Here is a 16,369-nt window from a genome sequence, read left to right as displayed (position 1 = left end):
TTATTATTCGGTTCAGTGTGAACTCTATTTTAATATAAAGTTTGAAAATGTAAGAAACGTGGAGATGTTTCGAGAGCAAATATTAAGCATTGTGTGGTTTATTGTGATGAGTGATCACTCAAAGCTCAAGTGAGGAAAAAAAAGTTTCAGAATTTTAATACGATCTAAATAATAAATAAATATTATATAAATATTATAAGTTTAAGAATAAATGTATAAATTTTCATATTATGAATTCTTAAAAACATAGAATAATAATTCATACATTTATACAACAAAACAAAAAAGTCCACATTGTCTCCTACTCTAATTAAATTTATAGTCATGTCTTTTGTGAACATTAAAAATAGTCGAAAATTAAAAGTTAATGTACTGAAACCAAATAGTGAAAATTTAATGAATCAGAACCCAAAATTGGACCTGGAAAACATTTATTTTACCAAAATAAAAAATATTCAATTATTATGATAATGCATATAAAATAAATTAATTATTTGCATATGATATTAATTGATTGGTATTTAAACCTTTAAAATACCAATCGATTAAATCTAAATAGTTATGATTTGAACAATGATATATACTTTATTTTTTATTATATAATAAGGAGCGACATTAACACAAGTTTATTTAAAAAACATATATATATATTTTTTCTTTAAAAAAACACACATATATATATATATATATATATATATATATATGTCATCAAATTTGATACAATTATTTTTAATACAAAATGTAATCATTAAAATATAAAGGCAAAAACTTGTGTGAGACGGTCTCACGGGTCGTATTTGTGAGACGGATATCTTATTTGGGTTACCCATAATAAATTATTACTTTTTATGCTAAGAGTATTACTTTTTATTGTGAATATGAGTAGGGTTGATCCGTGTCACAGATTATGATCCGTGAGACGGTCTCACATGAGATTTACTCATATTTAGATTTATAGAACATTAATAGGATACAATTTAGTTTTTTAATTTAATCCAATTCAATTGTGTGTATCACTATTAGTGAGAGCAGTGCTCTAAAAAATCCACTTCAGCGAAACTTGGAACTCGACAAAAACGTCCCGCATCGGAAAAAAAGCGAAAAAAGCAGTTAAATCGTATTTTGACCGAATTAAGCGTAATTAAGACGTTTAATTAAGTGTGCTTAAGCACAATTAAGAGTAGATCTCTTGTGAGACGGTCTCACGAATCTTTATCTGTGAAACGGGTCAACCATACCGATATTCACCATAAAAAGATGGGATATCAATTTTAGATGAAGATGAAAATCCCCAACAAGATGTTGTAGCTACTTTAATTCTAACAATCTATTTACACTTTATAGATGATCATTCACATTTAAAAGATAAAAATGTTGATTTACAATCAAATCTTAAATGTAAAAAAAATTAAGTGATTTTCAATGGTATGAAAAAACTTTTCTAACGAGAGCCATGCTTAGGGAAGACTCTAACCAACCATTTTGGAAAGAAAATTTCCTAGAAGGATTACCAACTCTTTTAAGGAGAAAAAGTTAGAAGTAAAATTAGAAAATCACGTGGAAAGCAAATAATTCCTTATAATGAATTTACTTATGGTCAATTAATTAGTCTAACTCGACAAGAAGGTTTCAAAATATGTCAAGATCTAAAATTACAAAAACATTTAAAATGGGAAATGAAAAGAACAAAACATAATGTCACGCCCCGGGACGGGGGTTGGTTGACACCAGCGTTGCTCTCAAATTTACATTCGAAAACAACAAGCCTCAGAAGTACATAATTTCAGAAACCCGTCTTTTATTCATAATAATCATTGTCTGTTACCACTCAACGACAAATGTTTACAGCGGAAATGTAAAACCATGAAATTACAACGTCTGAACAGATGCAGCGGAATATAAAACATAAATCAGAACTAAGAACAACGATCTTCGTCACCAGCCCCAAAACTGACGTTGCTCCTCTTCTTCTATCAACTCTTCCTCGTTCTTATCTGAGATGGGTTTGGTGGGTGAGTGATATGATTGTCACTCAGTAAGCGAGGGCGGGAATAACTCCCAGTTTTCGAAATAGTTTTCAACAGAAACAATAATACAATAATATCCAGAAAACTTGTATTTTCATAACAGAATCAGAATTCAGAAAGTAACAGGTTTCAGAACAAAAATCAGAATTAGTAAGCATTGAGCACGTTAGTGAATTTCATGGCTAAACTGATATCAGTCCCCTATATGTTCTCTCCTCTAAGGGGTGAGGCCAGAATCAGAATCAGAATTCAGAAATGTTCAGAATTTATATTCCTACCATTAGTTCACTAGGGAGTTTCAGTGCTTCGAAACAGATATCAGAAATCAAACATACATAAACTATATTTTAAAAACAGATCATAACAACTGATTTCAAGATATTTATACATAAGCCCACTTACCGTAATTTGCTAAAGAATTTCGGTGGAAGTCTGGAAATCTGCTTGCCTTGCTACTGGATTTTACAGCTTCGAAAATCAGCACTCTCTTAGCTCGAAAATTTAAGTGATAATCTCAAATCTTGTGTAACCCATTTCAGAGACTTGAGGGTGCTATTTATAGGCCGAAATTTGACTGTTAGCCTTCCAATTAATGCCATAATCTGACATTAACAATCTTTATTTCGTGTTGAATGCTTCAGTTACAAGTTATGGTCTGAATTAGTAACTGTCTGCTGGAATTTCGTGCTGCTGCTGCTGCTGCTGGATTCCAATCTGCTGGAAAAATACCAGCTTCTGAAATATTAGCTTCTGCTGGAATTTTTAGCTTTTGCTACTGCTGAAATTTCAGGTTCTCACACATAAGAATTTTCTGTCAACAATTCGATATAATCCTAATAAACCATCTTCTTTTAAATGCCAACGATGTGGGACCCCGGGTCCGAGATCTAATTCTAATAATTATAAATGAGGGAAATATTTTTTTCAACTTTTCTAAAATAAGACGGGAACCATCTCCCCTGAAATAGGAGCATCCAAAAATATATAAACATGTCTCAAACAAAAGGCAAAAGAAGCAAAGACAGTTCAAACAAAACAAACGATTGAGTAAAATACATAATTTGTGGGTCATAGACTGACATAAACATCGACAAAATAATTTACAGATCCTGGGATTTCTGCAATATAAGTATTAACATGTCAAAATAAACTAGGCAACCAAAACAATGAAAGTATTATCAAATAGCTCCTAAGGACCAAGAATCCCACTCTAATTCACAACTTCGTGCCTGAAGCTCATGAAAACAAGAGATAGCCAATATGCCGGTGAGTAGAAATCCAATATGATAAAATCAATGACATATGAGAATTAAAATGACAATTAGGTCATATGAAATCCATAAAGATGCAATATAGTGTAATGCATGATCAGAAGATGTGGCTATCAATAAATCTCAAGATCAATTGAATCATCTGGTCATAGGACACTCAATGGAAAAGAATCCCCCAGCAACATCCACCGACTCATCCGCTCAAGGTGGGGTGCTATTTTCAACAATCCCAAGACTATAGTGCACCTATAGAGAGTGTTCAGGCCATAGCAGCGACCTCCGCATACACTATGCTAAGTCAACTATAGCCACATACATCCAACAAATCAAGGAGACCTCCGCCATATCAAATCTGAATAGAAAAGTGGTTCAAGATGCAATGCAATTATGCAAATAAATATCATCAACTCGATATCATAATAAGCTCATCTCAAGACAATCATCATCAACAAATCACAAGAGATTCATCGAGTCATAGATTTTACAATTTAAAATAAAAATGATACTTTTACCTCGTATGTTACCGACCGTAACATACCTTTCAAATATTACCAAAAGAGATCGAAAGGTGTGGTTGAGAAGTCTTGAATCCCCGAAGTCTACTATAATATCAACAAAAATATAATAATCAACTAAATTCTTGTTCCATCTAAGATTTCGACACAAAACCTACTAAAAATTATGAATACCAATAAACAAACCTCGATTCGCTGCTAAACAACTTAAATTAAATAATCTTGAGCCAACTTAAGTCAATACTTTAACCGAATCTGAAAATACATAAGTAAAGATTTTGGATCATTTATCTAAGCAGAGCAGTTTTTTGTACAAAATTCATAATGAACTCAATACTATCTCAAATCATGATTTGCAATACGCAAGAAAACTCAAAATCCAACAATTATTCATCACAAAGTTTTGTCAAATAAAGTCATTTACCTAGTCGTTCATAACCTGAAACATACAACATAATTCTTGCGAATTCTGCATCAGTACATATATGGCACATTTTAGTATTTTGAGCATAACTTCCTCAATACCCAATGGAATCAAGCTAATTTGGTACCATTTCGAAGACAAGCAATGTTCTATAACTTTTATTTGAACATAAAATCCAGAATCCCAACCAATTAATCCTAGAATTTGAATAAACAGAAGGTATGGACACAAATCTACACTAACTTAAAATTTCATACCAGTTTTAGTAAAATCGCATATTTCTTTCATTTCTTCCTGGAATTAAGTAATTCAAGAACAAAATCGAAGTAACTCGATGCTCTACAAGTTTGATGAAGAACCTAACACCAAAATCCAAATACAACAGTCCTATATACACGAAAAACAGAAGGTGCCAAAGCTGTTTTTTTGCGCAATAACAAAGAACCATGCTCATAACCCTTTTAAATTTAAAATAACACAAATACATCATCTCCAACATCTTAATATCTCAAATATCAATTCTAAATTTCGACTCATTTTCAAACTTGAATAAAAGTTGGAAATACTTACATCATGTTGAAGCTCATGGCGAGATTATCACAAATCTACCTTTATTTCATATTTTACTTGAGCAAGTCACCCATAAAATGAGGAACATATTTCAAAAATGGAAGGAGAGAAAGTATGAGGGTTTCTTACGCGAAGGAGAAAGAATGGTGTGGTGGAGGTGGGTTTACCTATTTTTTAATTTTGTAGTCAAAGTATACACTTTAGTGATCAAAGTCTCTATTTTCTTCTACTACATATTTTTCTTACAATTTTTACTTGGTCCAATAATTACCATTAATCTCATATTATTATTTGGGGAATTATACTGTAACGTTCCGTAAATTAGACTGCGTATAAGCCATGCATAATTTCGAGTAATTAAATTAAAATGATTTTTCAAGTCCAGGAGTATTTAAATTCTTTTCTTTAAACTTAAGTATTTTATTCAGTAGTTTAAGTTTTAACTTTTCAGTTAATTACGTGAGGCCGGATTGGAGTTGGAGTATTGAGATAAAATTTAATAATAAGAAAATATTCCTAAATTTAATTTAAGCCAAGAAATAAGTTATGTTAATGTAAAATAATGTTTAAGGAATTATTTAATTAATTGGAAATAAGTAGTAAATAAGTGCTTTTAGGTTCAATAATTAATTAAAAACTTAAATTAAAATATGTGACCAAATGGGATAAATTAATCTAGGCCTATTTTATTTAAGAAAATTTCAACCTAGCATGTTAGTAATTTATTAGCCATGCCATGTAAAATGAGTATCCTAAATTAAATTAATAATTCACTAAAATATATATTTATTAGTTTTTAAAACCTTAAGAATTTAAAAACACAAATCAACAAATTTCCTTACCAATTTCATAGCTATTTTCGGCCCCTCAACCAATTTAATTAAATTTGGTAAACCCCATCCTAGTCAAACCTCATTAGCTCTCCTTAGTATAATAATTCCCTCAATTCTTACTTATCAAAAATTAATCATTTATGCATTTGTATTCCACCTAATCAAAACATTAATCTAGCCTACCAATTCACCTTTTTCGTACAGCAGCCAAGGAAGGAATAATTTGACATGCTAATCAATTCCTTGACTTTGAACTTTCATCCTAAATCATTGCATAACTCTTTCATTTTCCTTGCAACTTCTCATTCATTTTCCTTGTCTTCTCTCCATCACCATTCCACCGAAATGCAGAAGAAAACTCAGCACAATTCACGTGCAGCATATTGGAGGGGACCATGGGATTGACAATAAACACATTCTTTGTACCTAGCTAGCATCTAAATGCATGCATGAATTGACTTCTCCATTTTTCCTTGTATTTTTCCCCTTCATTCCTTAGCACTCCATACTTTTCCCTCATTCGAAAATATCAGTAAAATAGCAGCAAAATAGTATGTGAGCAGCAGCATAAATCGAGAGCTTCCATCAAGACAATAAGAAAAGAAAAAAAATCCGACTCCGCCGTGCCGTGCCGTCGTTTAGTTTGTGTTCTTCCTTAATCAATTTCCAGGCATGTTTATATCATTCTTTTCTCTTCAATCAAGTCCTATAGATATTTTTAAATCATTATATATGCATGATTCAAGCAATAAATCGAAAATGACAGCAACATCTCAAGTAAAAATCTGCACAGATTTTCAATGCTCTTTTGGTTCAACTTCACGTTTTGGTTGCTTTTGTGGATTACAGGTAGTTGTTCGGTTTCAGGCTACCAAGGCTGCTTCTAGGCATGATTTAGAGTGTGTTAGGGTGTTATTGGTCCATTGGTTTACATCTATACACGCACAAACAAAGAAAATGACAGCAACTTCCCTTAGGTGCAGAAATAAGTCACGGTTTTGGTCATTTGGGTGGTTATAGAGTGTGTTCGAATCTTGGCTGTCCTAGGGACTATAGCCATGGTTAGAACCCTCATTTATCATGTCTAGGACGTGACCAAGGTATCCTTTCAAAGCCTGGTTCATGGTTCCATCAGATTTTTTTTTAAACAGCAACACAAGCATCACTTGATCTCTTTTAGTTTCTGATTTGTGTGAGTATGGTTTCGGTTTTTGGGTGTTGTATGGATTGTGGTTGGCTTGTAGCTCATAACCATGGTTCATACCACACTTCATAATGTCAAGATCGAGCCAAGGTTAATTATATAGCCACTGGAACGAAGATTGACAGCAAAACAATTCAATATACACACCACTGCACAGAATATGCATTCTCGGCTAGCATGTTGCATGGTCCTATGTGTTGGCTCGGTTTGTGGCTGGCTTTTAGCCCTTAGCCATGGTCCAAGCCATGCCTTAAGATGTTGGTAAGAGTCCTTGGGCGGTGGTTCAAGCCCATAGTCAATTATTTTCAGAATTTACTACAAATACACACAAGCTGCCACTACTGCACTTTTGACAGCAGCTATGGGTCTCGGTTTTTGAGGTGGTTTGAGTTCTTGGCTAGCTTTTAGCCTATGGTCTTGGACTGGACAGTACCTCATCAAGTTAGGAAGGTCATGTTTTTGGCCGTTTGTGATTCGGATCATTTTAGAGGTCGTACGAGAATTTACGGTGCAAGGTGTCAAAATGACTCTCGAAAGAGCGTTTCATGTTTTTGGACTCCATTCACTAAATTTCGAGTACTGTAAATTTAGGAGCATTATTTCATCACTTTAGGCGTATTTTAATCATGACTAAATGATGGTTCGGTGTCGGTTCGGGTTGGTACGGAGTCACGATTAAATACGAAGTCGTTAGGCGTAATTGTCTCAGTTTTTGGATTCAATTACAAAGTTTGGTCAAGTTAAATCATTTGCATATTTTCATGTTAGATTTAAGTCGCAGCGAGCCTGGGAGCGATCCAACTCAATCAGAAAAATTATTACAGAATATTTAATTATGTTATTTAATTATATTACGTGCAAAATATTCATTTTGAGATTTATGCGATATTGCTTGTGGTCACTTTACTATCATGATTAAATCCGGTCGCCAGTTACCGGTCCGGTCGTCAGTTACCGGTTATGAGAGCATTACTAAGTCCTGTCGCCAGTTACAGGCCCGGTCGCCAGTTACCGGTCAGTTCAGTTGTTTCACCCAGTACTGTGGCAGTGGTCTGATCAGACGTACATTACTAAGTCCTGTCGCCAGTTACAGGCCCGGTCGCCAGTTACCGGTCAGTTCAGTTTAGTTCAGGGGCCACTTGCGTAGACCATAATCTCACCAGAAAATTATTACAAGCTATTTCATTACAGGGCTCCAAGGAGCAAACATTATCACTTATGATATTTTCAGTTCAGTTATGCACGTATTATAATTACTCATGGAATGATATTTTACGTTAAACTTCATGACATGATATTTTCACATGCAGACGATTTTATTATGTATTTACTTGTTATTTACGATATATGCATGCTGAGTCGTTAGACTCACTAGACTTGATTGTTGTAGGTACTGATGATGTCGGGGCCGAGGGCGGGGACCAGTGAGCTAGCTTGGGTCGGCAGTAGTGGAACCCGAGGACCTAATATTTAGCATTTGTTATTTTCCGAACTCAGTTTTTATCTGTTGATTAATTATTTTAAATTGATACTTTACAAACATTGAATTCTTCCGCTGTTATTTTGAATATTAAACTTTATTTATCAGTTCATCTTATGATTAAGACATTTTAATTATTTAAAAAGAAAATTTTTAATTTTTCCGCAAATTTACGAACATGAATTTACGGGCCATTACAGTTGGTATCAGAGCCTATGTTCTTGTAAAGGGTTACACTACTACTGACCACGAGAAGCTCACGAAGTCACGTCTTCGGTCTGTAAGTTTTACTTTTCAGCATTTTATTTAAAGCATGAATTATTTTAACAGCAGGTTTCCATGAAATATTTACGTTCAGATTTTGATTATGCAGTATTTACTTAAATTTAAAGAAATAATGTAATTACGCATTTTGGTTACGTTGAAATTGGAAATGTCTAAGAATTCGAATATTGGGCTTTAGGAGAAGTTGAAAATGATTTGACTATGTTAATCTTTAGGTCAGTAGTACTGATGTCCTCCTTATGAGTCATAAGTTCATCTTGAAAATTATGAATGCGTATGGGACTTGTAGAATTTCTAAGAAATTACTGATGGTTCGTAGTTGTTAGTTGAATTAATTTTTTTGGATTCCATTTAAGGAATAATAGTTCGAAGACTACGACAATCTTTAGAAGTATAAAAAAATGTAAGATGTATTTATGAGAATTTATTTAGGATGCATACTCTATCTAGTTGGATTTAAGGATTGAATTGCATGACTTAAGAATTTTAAAGACCCGATTGTGATAACTAATAATTTGACGACCTAAGTGTAAAAACAAAATTCTAAGGGACTATTTTCGAATTTATCAAATTTTGGGATTTAATTTTGAGTTCGAGAATTTAAAAGTTTAATGAGGTAAAGATGAAAAATTTTATGGGGACAATGATGCAAATTTCGAATAGTTGTAGAGCCAAAAATGTAATTTTGAGAACTTTAAGAGCCAAATTGCAAAGTCCGAAATTTTAAGGATTTAAATACGAACATTTGAGGAGCACTTGGGATTTTAAGTATTTATAGAAATGTAAGGCAGGTTAGGGAAAATAATTTTGGGGTTTAAGAAATTTAAGGCTATTGAATCTTATGATACGGGAAACATATAAATGAAATTGAGAACGCCGAAGAATTATGAGTAATTGTGGAATTTCGAGATTTAGGGAAAGTTGGACGATATTCGAGGAAAGTAAGATTTAATTTTCCAATTTTAAGAATTTGAGAACCTATTTAGTAGTAAGTGAGAATTGAACGGTTCAAATGGTAGGAATTTTTTTTTTTTCGGTTATTTAGGCTCGAATGAAATATAAAATATTTAGATATTCGGGTTATAATGTTACAATGAATGGTAACCAAGGACATTGTAGGATGAATCAATCTTTGGCGTGAAAAAAATTTAAGCGTTCGTGAAATAATGTTGTGGCAAATTAAGAATTTAAAGTGATGGCTAGTTAAGGTAAATTTGATCGGTTAGTTAAGTTATAAGAATAAACCTTGAGTTAGTAAATTTTTGGAAACATAAGTTTGATGTGTCACAAGTTTTAGTCATGATCTTAACATTTAAGATTATACCTTGGGAAAATTTAAATTTTTAGGAAAAAAAAAAAATGAGTACGATGATGGTTAGTTTAATTGGTAGACGCATGTAAGAATTAAGGTAGACATTTTGTCTTGAGAAATTTTTGTAAGTTACGAAGAAACTTGGGAATAAGTTATGTATCCAAAACTATTTGGGTTGCATAAGGTTGAATTTCAAATTTATGGTATAGTTGATCATGCAAAATTTTGGGTGAAATAAATACAAAAGGGAATTAGTGGTGTTCAACATAAGTTATCAATCAATGGATATTAAGATTTTTATCGAGTAAGAAATCTAAAAGTTTGTCATGGTGGTACGACAAATCATGATGCATTTTATTAAATAATGTAGATTGTAATACAAAGTAATGGATAGACAACAATTACAAGTAAATGTAAAAATAAAGAAAAAAACATTAGGAGGATATTCTCCGACAAATACAAGAATCGTAAATAGAATAACTAAAAGAATTAAAAATAACTTTGCAAGAGCCATCTTCTTTGTTCTTCGATTTTTTTTATGAAGAATAAGTTTTAGAGAGAAGATAAAGTTGGAGTGATTGAATGGATTTGTGAGATGGTATTTATAGAGGAAAAACAAAAACTAGCCGTTAGTTACCGTTTTGTGACCGTTGGTATATGTATGTATTTGTATAATTTTATGGTATAAATATAGTGTATATAATATTAGATATGTTTAAATAATTATGTAAATCATATTTCATTATTATAATGAGATGTCATAATTTATTTTGTTTAAAAATCTTATAGACTTTTATACTTGTCGTATCCCTTACTCGAAATTTAAGGTTGACAACAATTTTATATTTGGGATGTACTTGTAAATAATTAAGTTATGTAAGTTTGGTGTCATAAGATAAAAATTTGATTCAAATATCTTAAGCTAATATTATTATGGGGTGAGATCAGATTTAATTTTTAAGTGTATTACCGAGGATAGTAGTCGATCAGTAATTTTTGGTGCCAAGACTTCTTAAGTTGAACTGCATAAATGCTAAGGTAATAGGTCGATGAACATCGTAGGCATGATATAAGAAAAGCAAGGTGCGGTAAATTTGGACATCCATCTCTAGTTTGAGAAATTGCGAGATAAGCCAAATTCGAGGTCATAGTAGATTAGAACTAAGTCACCCAAGTCGTTTTAAGTTGCGATTCACAATCAAGGACTCAGTAGACAATTTAATTAGAATTGAGAAGACATAAAGACAGATTAACATTTATTTTATCAGAGTAGCGCAGCGGTAGCATGGATTGTTGGGGTACTAGAATTAAGAATCTAAACTTTTGGATTACCGAGGATAATCGAATTTCGGGGACGAAATTCAATTTAAGGGGGAGAGATTGTAACGTTCCGTAAATTAGACTGCGTATAAGCCATGCATAATTTCGAGTAATTAAATTAAAATGATTTTTCAAGTCCAGGAGTATTTAAATTCTTTTCTTTAAACTTAAGTATTTTATTCAGTAGTTTAAGTTTTAACTTTTCAGTTAATTACGTGAGGCCGGATTGGAGTTGGAGTATTGAGATAAAATTTAATAATAAGAAAATATTCCTAAATTTAATTTAAGCCAAGAAATAAGTTATGTTAATGTAAAATAATGTTTAAGGAATTATTTAATTAATTGGAAATAAGTAGTAAATAAGTGCTTTTAGGTTCAATAATTAATTAAAAACTTAAATTAAAATATGTGACCAAATGGGATAAATTAATCTAGGCCTATTTTATTTAAGAAAATTTCAACCTAGCATGTTAGTAATTTATTAGCCATGCCATGTAAAATGAGTATCCTAAATTAAATTAATAATTCACTAAAATATATATTTATTAGTTTTTAAAACCTTAAGAATTTAAAAACACAAATCAACAAATTTCCTTACCAATTTCATAGCTATTTTCGGCCCCTCAACCAATTTAATTAAATTTGGTAAACCCCATCCTAGTCAAACCTCATTAGCTCTCCTTAGTATAATAATTCCCTCAATTCTTACTTATCAAAAATTAATCATTTATGCATTTGTATTCCACCTAATCAAAACATTAATCTAGCCTACCAATTCACCTTTTTCGTACAGCAGCCAAGGAAGGAATAATTTGACATGCTAATCAATTCCTTGACTTTGAACTTTCATCCTAAATCATTGCATAACTCTTTCATTTTCCTTGCAACTTCTCATTCATTTTCCTTGTCTTCTCTCCATCACCATTCCACCGAAATGCAGAAGAAAACTCAGCACAATTCACGTGCAGCATATTGGAGGGGACCATGGGATTGACAATAAACACATTCTTTGTACCTAGCTAGCATCTAAATGCATGCATGAATTGACTTCTCCATTTTTCCTTGTATTTTTCCCCTTCATTCCTTAGCACTCCATACTTTTCCCTCATTCGAAAATATCAGTAAAATAGCAGCAAAATAGTATGTGAGCAGCAGCATAAATCGAGAGCTTCCATCAAGACAATAAGAAAAGAAAAAAAATCCGACTCCGCCGTGCCGTGCCGTCGTTTAGTTTGTGTTCTTCCTTAATCAATTTCCAGGCATGTTTATATCATTCTTTTCTCTTCAATCAAGTCCTATAGATATTTTTAAATCATTATATATGCATGATTCAAGCAATAAATCGAAAATGACAGCAACATCTCAAGTAAAAATCTGCACAGATTTTCAATGCTCTTTTGGTTCAACTTCACGTTTTGGTTGCTTTTGTGGATTACAGGTAGTTGTTCGGTTTCAGGCTACCAAGGCTGCTTCTAGGCATGATTTAGAGTGTGTTAGGGTGTTATTGGTCCATTGGTTTACATCTATACACGCACAAACAAAGAAAATGACAGCAACTTCCCTTAGGTGCAGAAATAAGTCACGGTTTTGGTCATTTGGGTGGTTATAGAGTGTGTTCGAATCTTGGCTGTCCTAGGGACTATAGCCATGGTTAGAACCCTCATTTATCATGTCTAGGACGTGACCAAGGTATCCTTTCAAAGCCTGGTTCATGGTTCCATCAGATTTTTTTTTAAACAGCAACACAAGCATCACTTGATCTCTTTTAGTTTCTGATTTGTGTGAGTATGGTTTCGGTTTTTGGGTGTTGTATGGATTGTGGTTGGCTTGTAGCTCATAACCATGGTTCATACCACACTTCATAATGTCAAGATCGAGCCAAGGTTAATTATATAGCCACTGGAACGAAGATTGACAGCAAAACAATTCAATATACACACCACTGCACAGAATATGCATTCTCGGCTAGCATGTTGCATGGTCCTATGTGTTGGCTCGGTTTGTGGCTGGCTTTTAGCCCTTAGCCATGGTCCAAGCCATGCCTTAAGATGTTGGTAAGAGTCCTTGGGCGGTGGTTCAAGCCCATAGTCAATTATTTTCAGAATTTACTACAAATACACACAAGCTGCCACTACTGCACTTTTGACAGCAGCTATGGGTCTCGGTTTTTGAGGTGGTTTGAGTTCTTGGCTAGCTTTTAGCCTATGGTCTTGGACTGGACAGTACCTCATCAAGTTAGGAAGGTCATGTTTTTGGCCGTTTGTGATTCGGATCATTTTAGAGGTCGTACGAGAATTTACGGTGCAAGGTGTCAAAATGACTCTCGAAAGAGCGTTTCATGTTTTTGGACTCCATTCACTAAATTTCGAGTACTGTAAATTTAGGAGCATTATTTCATCACTTTAGGCGTATTTTAATCATGACTAAATGATGGTTCGGTGTCGGTTCGGGTTGGTACGGAGTCACGATTAAATACGAAGTCGTTAGGCGTAATTGTCTCAGTTTTTGGATTCAATTACAAAGTTTGGTCAAGTTAAATCATTTGCATATTTTCATGTTAGATTTAAGTCGCAGCGAGCCTGGGAGCGATCCAACTCAATCAGAAAAATTATTACAGAATATTTAATTATGTTATTTAATTATATTACGTGCAAAATATTCATTTTGAGATTTATGCGATATTGCTTGTGGTCACTTTACTATCATGATTAAATCCGGTCGCCAGTTACCGGTCCGGTCGTCAGTTACCGGTTATGAGAGCATTACTAAGTCCTGTCGCCAGTTACAGGCCCGGTCGCCAGTTACCGGTCAGTTCAGTTGTTTCACCCAGTACTGTGGCAGTGGTCTGATCAGACGTACATTACTAAGTCCTGTCGCCAGTTACAGGCCCGGTCGCCAGTTACCGGTCAGTTCAGTTTAGTTCAGGGGCCACTTGCGTAGACCATAATCTCACCAGAAAATTATTACAAGCTATTTCATTACAGGGCTCCAAGGAGCAAACATTATCACTTATGATATTTTCAGTTCAGTTATGCACGTATTATAATTACTCATGGAATGATATTTTACGTTAAACTTCATGACATGATATTTTCACATGCAGACGATTTTATTATGTATTTACTTGTTATTTACGATATATGCATGCTGAGTCGTTAGACTCACTAGACTTGATTGTTGTAGGTACTGATGATGTCGGGGCCGAGGGCGGGGACCAGTGAGCTAGCTTGGGTCGGCAGTAGTGGAACCCGAGGACCTAATATTTAGCATTTGTTATTTTCCGAACTCAGTTTTTATCTGTTGATTAATTATTTTAAATTGATACTTTACAAACATTGAATTCTTCCGCTGTTATTTTGAATATTAAACTTTATTTATCAGTTCATCTTATGATTAAGACATTTTAATTATTTAAAAAGAAAATTTTTAATTTTTCCGCAAATTTACGAACATGAATTTACGGGCCATTACATATACCTTATTTCTATCAAACCATTCTTGAAATCACGGAATCCGTAATATTTAAAAATTTCTTCTTAGAAGAGAAACATGAAGATCCTACATATCATACTTGTAAGATTCTCAAAGTCATTGCTCCAGCTGACTGGGGATGTGACTTGACCAAATCTCTATTCTTTCCATAAAAATTTAAAGAAACACATGTTTTTGAAATACCTTTAATTATTGGGATTACCAACAAGCATGGTACAATTAGTTTTTGATCCAAAACCAAAAACATAAACATACATGGCATTTCTATTTTGACACAAAAATATGTGATCCCAAACAATTTCCTTTATGGTAGAAATCATGATGGGAATTTTTCGGTTCATCATATGAATTCTAAAACCCCCAATCCAAAGTTCGTTCAATTTATTAAAAGACCAATATAAACCTACAGATGAAGAAAAATAATTACAACCCTTAACCTTTTTTTGTACAAAATTCTATGTTCCATGGATTTTTACATGGAAAGTAGATCTTTCTGATAAAAAAAAATCCAGTACTCATAAAAAGATTCAAAGTTAAATGGTGGGATAAATTTAAAAGTCCTTCAAGCCTTTCAATTACGAATAAACAAAAGTACATTAAAAATTGTAATGACAAAACTCTAGAAACAATCCAAACATCTAAGTAGACATACTTTTTGGTACAAAAATCTCAAAGGGTAACTATGCTTGCAACAGCAAAAACTCCTGAAGAAATGCAAGCAATATTGATTAAATTTACACCAGCTCTATCAAGAATATCAGAATCTTTAGAGCCCTCTATTCATTTGGAAGATGATGATGATGAACCAATTTTTGGAAACAGTGTAATGTAAATATGAATTGTAAATTGTTTATATTGATTGTAAAATTCGTGTTTAAAAAAATGATGCAAGCGTGACAATGATAAATTCCGAAAATACCCTCGAAAATATCTATAAAAAGAAGACAAACCCTCTAAGGGAAAGTAAGTTTTAATTCAAAATTTTATTCCTTCACTTTCTCTCTTCTCTTTCTTGTTTTTCCTACTTTCTCCACTAACACTCATAGTGTTCTTAACCTTCAAGCCTTATATTCTTGAAGAATTTGTAAATCCTTTGAGATAAGAATTATAAATACCTTCATATTGGATTAATCCAGGTAAGAATAAAACCTTTCACAAAAGAAGGATTAAATATCTATATCCTTGCTATATTAAGATATGCTAGATTCACAAACTTTGAAGACTCTTTGTTAAGTTCTGTAGAAACAAGTCTATATATAGGGAACCACTTTCTTTTTGATTGTTATCCAAAATTTTCAATCTTTCTAAATGATAAAAGTATTTTAAAATCTTTAGTCCTACAAATAAAAACTCGTAATTATAATATGCTTCAAGATTCAATTCCAGTAGCCTTAATCTTTAAAATACATTATAAAGCCATGATTTCTGCTTTTGCTACAAAAGTAAAATTTCATAGTAAAAAAGATAAACTCTTTTATTACAAATAGACTTGAGAAAATCTAATACAGTGATTCCTAAACCAATTCAATGGAAAGATATAACACTTCCAAAAGAATGGATTTTAGAAGGTATTGTCAAACCAGAATTAATAGATCAAAAAGAAGCCAACACCCAATTAAAAAAAAAATCCAATATT

At 32.8% G+C, this 16,369-nt stretch overlaps 3 long non-coding RNA genes across 3 annotated transcripts in view; 1 reads left to right on the top strand and 2 right to left on the bottom strand.

The window, feature by feature from the left end:
* LOC140810815 (uncharacterized) overlaps positions 1 to 16,369 on the bottom strand; it is a 38,445-nt gene that overhangs the window by 4,442 nt on the left and 17,634 nt on the right. The window lies entirely within an intron of this gene.
* LOC140809725 (uncharacterized) lies at positions 1,789 to 4,979 on the bottom strand. Its single transcript, XR_012113160.1, has 4 exons — positions 4,808 to 4,979; positions 4,000 to 4,068; positions 2,430 to 3,900; positions 1,789 to 1,994 (listed from the first exon to the last, which is right to left on the bottom strand). It is a non-coding gene; the product is annotated as an uncharacterized lncRNA (long non-coding RNA).
* Positions 5,118 to 14,576, top strand: LOC140809727 (uncharacterized). Its single transcript, XR_012113161.1, has 3 exons — positions 5,118 to 6,310; positions 8,235 to 12,500; positions 14,425 to 14,576. It is a non-coding gene; the product is annotated as an uncharacterized lncRNA (long non-coding RNA).

Source organism: Primulina eburnea, chromosome 13 (genome assembly GCF_022965805.1).
Source record: "Primulina eburnea isolate SZY01 chromosome 13, ASM2296580v1, whole genome shotgun sequence".
NCBI classification, from domain to species: Eukaryota; Viridiplantae; Streptophyta; class Magnoliopsida; order Lamiales; family Gesneriaceae; genus Primulina; species Primulina eburnea.
The sequence above is the reverse complement of the archived record's forward strand: the minus strand, read 5'-3'. Positions and strand labels throughout refer to the sequence as shown.